The following is a 7,562-nucleotide window of genomic DNA, read 5'->3' as shown; positions in this document are numbered from 1 at the left end:
GATCTTTCAGTGTTCAATTTATTACGATCCTTTTCAAGCAGAGGTCCTTAAGGGTGTATATCCCAATCAGACATCAGATTTCAGGCATCCTTAATCGAGATGTTGCTAGAAAAAACCTTCCACTTATTCTTAAGAATAAGTGGAAAGTAACAGAAGAATTAAGAGAAAGTAACAAAATTGAAAACACATGATTAATTTACGTGCAAAACTCAGAGAAAACCCACGACATACCATAAAGAAATCCACCATGTGAAAAATTGTTATAATTACACAGAATCCCCATTACAGAAGCTTTCTCTCCAAAACTCTTAACTACTAACACATTTTTTCCCATTCTTAAATTAAGAGAATACAAAAGGAATTTTTTTAGAATTAGCACACTAAGCTTAAAGTATTTTTAAATTGGACGACTGAAAACTAGAAGGCATGAACTCCTTTTATAGATTTGGAGTCCATGACTTTTCTAACCTTTTTAACGTACGACAAATTCATGATTATCAATTTAGTTATGTCCAGATCTCGTTTGTTTCTCCAGTGATTCTCACATAGTTTGTATGTAGTAGCAAGGGCCTCGCTGGTGTGCGCGGGCCACGAGGCCCGGGTGTCACGGGGCCCAATTTTTGTGGGCAACAGGGAAATTCAAATGGATATGGAAATGGAACGTTGGACCAAAGGGTAGTTTCGGTAATTCGATGGGTTTTTTCTTTGTCAGTCTTTTATTTTTTCTTCTTTTGCATAAAAGTGAGCTGACCACCTTTGAATTATGTTTGAAATATGTTGGAATTAATGCTTTTAAGAATTTTCGAGTGGTTGTTTGTCAAGTTTTTCTAAACCAACCATTCTGGTTTATGTTATAGGATATAAAAGAAAGAACTGAGACCAGAGCTGAGAAGAAAGTTTATCTGTTAGTTTACTTTCTGTTGTTTTGTTGTAATCGTCAGTTCACCTTGAGCTTCTCTCTTTTGAAAATGTAAACCTACGTATAAAAGGAAAACAAACCAGAGTGAGTATGAGAGAGTTCATTCCGTAATGAAAAATTCAAAAGAAGAAGCAATAAAAATATTATATACCCTCCCTTTTTGCACAGTGAACGTAGACCCTTGGCCGAACCACTTAATCTCCTTGTGTTCTTTCTTCTTCAACTATCTTTTTGTTCATCTTTACATCTCCTACACGATTTTGCTCACATGCAGGTGAATCCCTGAGATTTGAAGCTCAAGAACTTCATTTTCCCTTCAGAAACCCTCGAGAACAAGATGAATATGGAAGAACTGTTTTCTCTCTCGTATACCCTTCAGACTTCTCGCTGATTTTGCAGTCAGTGTGATTGATAATCTGAATAGAGTGCTCTGAGCCAACTGGTACGTGACAGAGGAGAATCATCATCAGGCTGAAGTAAAAATCTTTCCTAACTCCACTAACTCAGCAATCGTGGGCTGGAGTTTTACACAGAGTTGGGCTATCTCCAAAGTTCAACTTGGGCCTGCAATGAAGAAAAAGGTAGTCCATTGGACCAACATAGGAAATTGGATTGCTTCAAAACTATTCAAAATTTTGTTTAAAATTTTGACTTGTCATGTAGAAATAAATTCATCACATAAAGAGTATTCTTGAATCCCAATTTTAACTAGAAAACTTCTTTTTTTAAAAGAAAAATTAGTTTAATCATCTTAATCTAAATATAGAATGTTTTTAAAGGGATTACTTCATTATTATTATTATTATTTTGAGAAAACGAATTCTTCATTACTTGTATTTCAAAGGAAAAACATTTTATATGAAATGAATTTTGGTTTGATGGATTACGTTTGAGGACTATTTATTCATATACCTACGGTTCAATCTCATTATTAGGCCAGCCTGACTCTATTTCACCCCAAACACAAGTCTAATAGGCTCCACTCATTTCATCATAAAGTTTGAGTCTCTTGGTCAACCTATTGAATAAGTTATATATTTCTAAATTTTTCTTAAATCTAATATTACTAAAATTTATTCAATTCTATATTTTTATTATTAATACTATAAAGTTTCTATCTAATTTTCGTTAAAAAAATTGTTTTATTACTTTTAAAAATTTTAGGTTAACTAAAAACTATAATGTTTGAGTATATTTATAAATAATATTGGGTGGCTTGATGATAAGATTATTGAGTTGGCTTAATTTTCAAAATAGTGATTCATATCCAATCTAATAAATAAATGAGTTGGGTTGGAATATATCGGTCAAACATTGACTTTAGTCTAAACTTATATTCGACCTAAATATGTATAGCATTATCTTTCATTATTAACTTTCATACTTTTGTAACTATATATAAGCGTTTATAAAAGAGGTCAAATGACATTTTGATGTGTACATAACTAAAAAATTTATAGTTCGAAACGAAAAAAATGGTGTATATAAAAGATGAGACTAAGTTCAAATGGAAGGAATCGACCTGACTACTCAAATAATATCTTATTATTTGATATAATAATAATAATTGTTATTATTATTTTAACTTTTCCATTGTTTATTAGCCCTTTTATATTATATTGTTCTTGACAATAAGAACTTAGGATCCTAATTCCTCAATTTCCCAAATCTTAATAATTAGTATATGTCGATCCAATTCATGGAAGAAAAAAAAGACATATTTGGAAATATAGACACAGATATAACAAAACATACACTTAAACTTTCTTAAACAATTATTAATTTAAAAATGCAACTGACAAATGACTACTAGAATTATTACAAGTGATGATCAAGTACCTGAAAATTTTTAGGCACTCGGTAATCCATCATCAGAAAATATAAAATAACTGAAATTATGAAAAATAGAGAGCACACAAAATAGACAAAATAAATTAAAACATACATCTGATCTCCAAAGAGATTACCATAATGATACCAATACTTAAAATGAAAAACATAGTGATTAAGAAAAAGAAAATTAAGCTAGACTTTAACCAATTAGGCACACTGGAATTCAGAGGGAACCTTCTTTCCACAGACATTGACAAGCAAGCTCAAAGAAATGGGGATGTTAATGTTGATACCAAGAACATTGGCTTTGATGGCTGTGCAAAGACACACTGCCGCTTCAAGATCGATAAGCCCGTCGAGCAATGAGCAGCATTGGGTGTTCGGCAAGGACCCGACAAGTGCACTGACCGGTCCGTTCAATAGCTTCGTGCACACGCCGAGCTTTAGGGCATCTCTAGGGCAGCTCTTGACTACAGGAGTAGGGTTAGGGTTAGGGTTAGGGTAAGGCTTTGGACTCGGCTTCGGCTTTGGATCGTTGCAGGCATGGCATACGTTAACAAACGCGAAAAACACAAGGTTGAGGACAAGAAAGATGGCAGCATTTGAAGTTCTTTTAGAATCCATCTCTCTTTCCCAAGAAAATAAAAGATGTCTTGAAATTGTTGTTGGGTGTGGGTGTAGAAGCTTATAGTGTGTGTATTTATAGTGAAAAAGGGCTTATTTAGTATCAAATTGAGGGTATTATAATGAGAAATTATGGCCATGTGAGGAAGGGTTGGCATTGTGAGATTAGCTTCAGGTATAAGAATCTTTTATATTTGTTTTTCGAAGTGTTTGGTTTTTGTTGGTACATTTTGGATCAGAAGGGTCTATCATCAAACTTGGCTTTGAAACTCCCGTGAACACTATTTTTTAATCTAATGGTTTGTACTGGTGAAGAAAATGATTGTTTTTTCATACTATTTTATTGTCAAGGAAATGATTCTTCTTTTTTTTTTTTTTTTTTTTGTATAACATTAATTTTATGTAGAAATATAAATAATTATTATTTCAAAAATTAATGGTTGCGTTGATGTTCCAATAAGAGAAGAATTTATGCAAAATGCGGTGTAATTTTGTTTCAAGTTTTATCATATCCATTGTAGTCCCTAAATTTTAAAATGTTACAATTTTACTGTTGAAATATTTGAGTTTTGTTAAAATTTGAGGTTGATATTTTGATATTAGAGACCGAATGGAAAGTAGACTTAAAACCTAGAGACTAAAGATATTTTTCCCACATTTAATTTCCAAACTGCTAAGTTTTTGTTATGAAACTAATTTTTTTTTTATTATTTTGTTTTTCATAACCAGGTTCAGTTTATAGCATGTAAACTATGTTTATGGATAAAGGTTTCTTTTTACCTTTGTTTAAGAACATCTTCAAATGATTGCAGAAAAGTTAAAAATGCACAAGTCATCAGCTAAAATAAAATACACGGTTCTGGTGTTTGTAATAACTTTGGTTAAAACATATATTTTTTAAAATAAAATTGATTTGTCTACATGTCTCTTTGAAAAACTGAATAATTGAAAGGATATAGTAAACTTAGTGAGTGATTTAGATGACTAAAAGTTTATTTTTTAGTTAATTATAAAATTAAGAACTAATTAAAAATGGATTAATTTAAAATCTCTTCTTCGAAGAAACATTATATTTGAGAGAGAACAGATTATCCAAAAATGATTTTGTGTCATGTAGTACGTTGTGCAACTTGTGTTGTATCTTGTAGATTCTACTTGGAGATTTTCACCGTATTAGTTTGGAATTTTTGCTTAGGTTTGTTGATCTATTTTCTTATTATTGTAGAAAATATTTTATTTTCTTGAAGGATCTTAAAGACTCTTCGTCCAATATTTATATATTGTTGTTGGCTTCTACTTAGGGTTAAGCCCTTTGGAAATAGAAGTATGTATTAAGGTGTCTTTGAGATCGTCAAAACTTTAACCCTTATGAACTGCGTATGATCTCAATACACTTTGTCGTTGAGAGTGTTACCAACACTTGATTACATGAGGTTGGTTTGTTTAGGAGTGTAGTAAATCATGTGTGATAAAAGATACCTTTTTATCTTCTTGCTTTACTTCAATGCCAAGGTAGTAAGACATGAGTCCGATGTTGGTCATCTCAAACTCATTTATCATCTTTTCTTTAAACTTTTTTAACATGCTTGGATTACTACCTATAAAGATTAAGTCGTCTACATACAAGCATACAAGCAATACATCATATTTTGAATTTTGATGTAGAGGGCGTGCTTATATGAACACATGATGAATTTTTTTGGTGTAGATATTTGTCTCTATTTGAGCATTCCAAGCTCTTGGAACTTGTTTCAACCCATATGATGTCTTTTCCAGCTTCAAAACCTTATCTTTTTTTCCCTTAGCAACTCTATAGCCTTAAGGTTGTTCAATATAAACTTCTTCCTCAAGAACTCCATTGAGGAAAGCAGATTTCACATCTATTTGATAGATTCTCTCCAATTGTTTTGAGCAGATAATGAAATTGTTAGTGAAACAATTTTGAGTCGAACAACAGAAGCAAATATCTCATCATAGTCGATGCCAACTCTTTGACTATTACCTTTCGCCACTAATCATGCCTTGTATCTTTCAATTTCCCCTCACATTCTTCTTCGCTTTGTAAACCTATTTTACACCACTTGCCTTGTGACCTTTTTCAAGTGAGACTAACTCCTATGTGTCATTCTTCTTCATCGCATCAATCTCTTCATTCGTAGCATTTTTCGAATTTGGATTCTTCATAGCTTTTTGAAAGTTCACGGGCTAATAATCGCCATAAAGACAAAACAAAGAAAGATTATCTTGATTTTCATTTACCTCATAAATTTTTGTTAAGCTTCTGAAGCATTGAAAACTTTTACTTGAGCTTCTATCTTCTTCAAAACTTGAAGTTGGCGAAGCTTATGGCGTAGAAGACTCGTCCTCTCTTGTTTGCACTATGATTGTTTGCTTCATGTCATTTTCTATGAAGTACAACAAGAAGTTATGGTTTTTGTCATGTTGTCCCCAATCCCATTCTCCATCTTCATCGAATACTACATCTTGACCCAATATTTTCTTTCTCATGTCGAATCATAGAGTTTGTAGCCTTTGGTATTTGAATCATAATCAATGAAGATATATTTCTCACATTTTTCATCCAACTTGCTTCTCTTTCATCTACTATATACACATGAGCAATGCTTCCAGAGATTCTAAGATGGGATATTCCATGTTACCTACCACTCCATGCTTCTTGTGACATTTTTCCAGATACGCTTCTTATTGGAGATCGTTTGGATAAGTAGACTGCACACATTGCTACTTCTGCCCAAAACTCCTTTGGCAGTTTCTTGCTTTTAAGCATACTTCTTGCCATGTCAAAATTGTTCAATTCTATGGTCTTCTCAATAATTTTGGAATTCATTTGATGTGAACTTTCCTCTACGATCAAACCGTATGGCCTTGATCAGTAGACCTTTTTTTTTTTCTCAACAAGGTATTTGAACTTCTTGAAGTTCTCGAACAATTCTGATTTATGCGCCTAAAAAAATATACCTATGTTTTTCTAGAAATAGCATCAATGAAGAAAAGGAAATAGTTACTTTTACCAAGCGAGTTTGGCTTGATCGATCTGCACACATCTGTATGTATGAGTTCTAGAAGCCTTTGAACTCTTGAGTTCAACTCCTTTTGGAAAATTTTCTTAAACTGCTTTCCAAGTAGAAATCCTTCACACACTTGATCAGGGTGGCTTATGGAAGGTAGTTCTCTCACCATGTTCTTCTTGGATAATGACTCTAATCTCCCAAAATTGAGATGCTCATATCGAAGATGTTAAATCCACGATGCGCCTTTGTAACACATCTTGAGGCAGTTTGCGACAATGGTTATTTTGAACATTGAGTATAAACGTTTTATTCGTGGTCATTGGCAACTTAGCAATCAAGTTATTTGTATTTTCTATTATAGAATGGTTATTGTCTTTTAATCGAATGTCATAATATTCTCTTATTGTCTTGTAATCGAATTCTATAACATTTCTCTATGAGTTGGCCCAGATTCAAGATATTACTCTTCATATTTCCACTCACCGATTCATCAAGATCCACAAACATGCTTCTTTCTCTACACATATAATTGCTTGCCCCAGTGTCTAGGTACCACGTATTATCTTTGCTCCAACTACTATTCGTACAAGTCATCAACAAGGTGCCACATTATTGACGTCTTTCTTCGATGTAATTTGCCATCTCTCCAACTCTATTGTTTCTGAGAGCTCTACATTCAGATGCAGAATGAGCAAACTTCTAATAATTATAGCATTTAATATTTGATTTATCGTATCTTAAGCTTGAGTTGCCTTGTCCACAACCTTTTTTTGAGTTTCCTAATCTTCTTTGATAGTTATTGTTGTCACTAATATAAAATTGGGTTTTAATGTCTGTTTAAAATTGACATCATAGGGGTACAATGTCAGTTGAAAACCAACATCGAAGATCGTGTTATAAAAGGTCTTTAATGTCGGTTGTTTTTAATATCGGTTTTAAACCGACATTATAGCTTACCAAAATTTCAATGCCAATATTTTTCAACCTCGGTTGAAAACCGACATTGTACACCATCTTCAATTTCAGTTGAAAACCGACATTGTACACCATCTTCTATATCAATTTTTTACTATTTTTTTCAATAATTGTTCAATATTTTTTTTAATGGCTCATTTTTTATAATGTCCAATACATTTTTAATGTCGTTAAAAAAA

The 7,562-nt window shown here is 32.5% G+C and overlaps 1 long non-coding RNA gene and 1 pseudogene across 2 annotated transcripts; both read right to left on the bottom strand.

The window, feature by feature from the left end:
* Positions 1-228: 228 nt before the first annotated feature.
* LOC150032342 (uncharacterized) lies at positions 229-1,734 on the bottom strand. The gene is made up of 2 exons (XR_016524841.1): positions 1,071-1,734; positions 229-976 (listed from the first exon to the last, which is right to left on the bottom strand). It is a non-coding gene; the product is annotated as an uncharacterized LOC150032342 (long non-coding RNA).
* Positions 1,735-2,661: 927 nt separating this feature from the next.
* Positions 2,662-3,447, bottom strand: LOC120091919 (14 kDa proline-rich protein DC2.15 pseudogene; annotated as a pseudogene). Its single transcript, XR_016524618.1, has one exon. The product of XR_016524618.1 is annotated as a 14 kDa proline-rich protein DC2.15 pseudogene (transcript).
* Between the last annotated feature and the right edge of the window lie 4,115 nt (positions 3,448-7,562).

This window comes from Benincasa hispida, chromosome 11, assembly GCF_027475165.1.
Source record: "Benincasa hispida cultivar pf3 chromosome 11, pf3_genome.v1.1, whole genome shotgun sequence".
NCBI lineage: Eukaryota > Viridiplantae > Streptophyta > Magnoliopsida > Cucurbitales > Cucurbitaceae > Benincasa > Benincasa hispida.
This window is presented reverse-complemented; position numbering and strand designations above follow the sequence as displayed.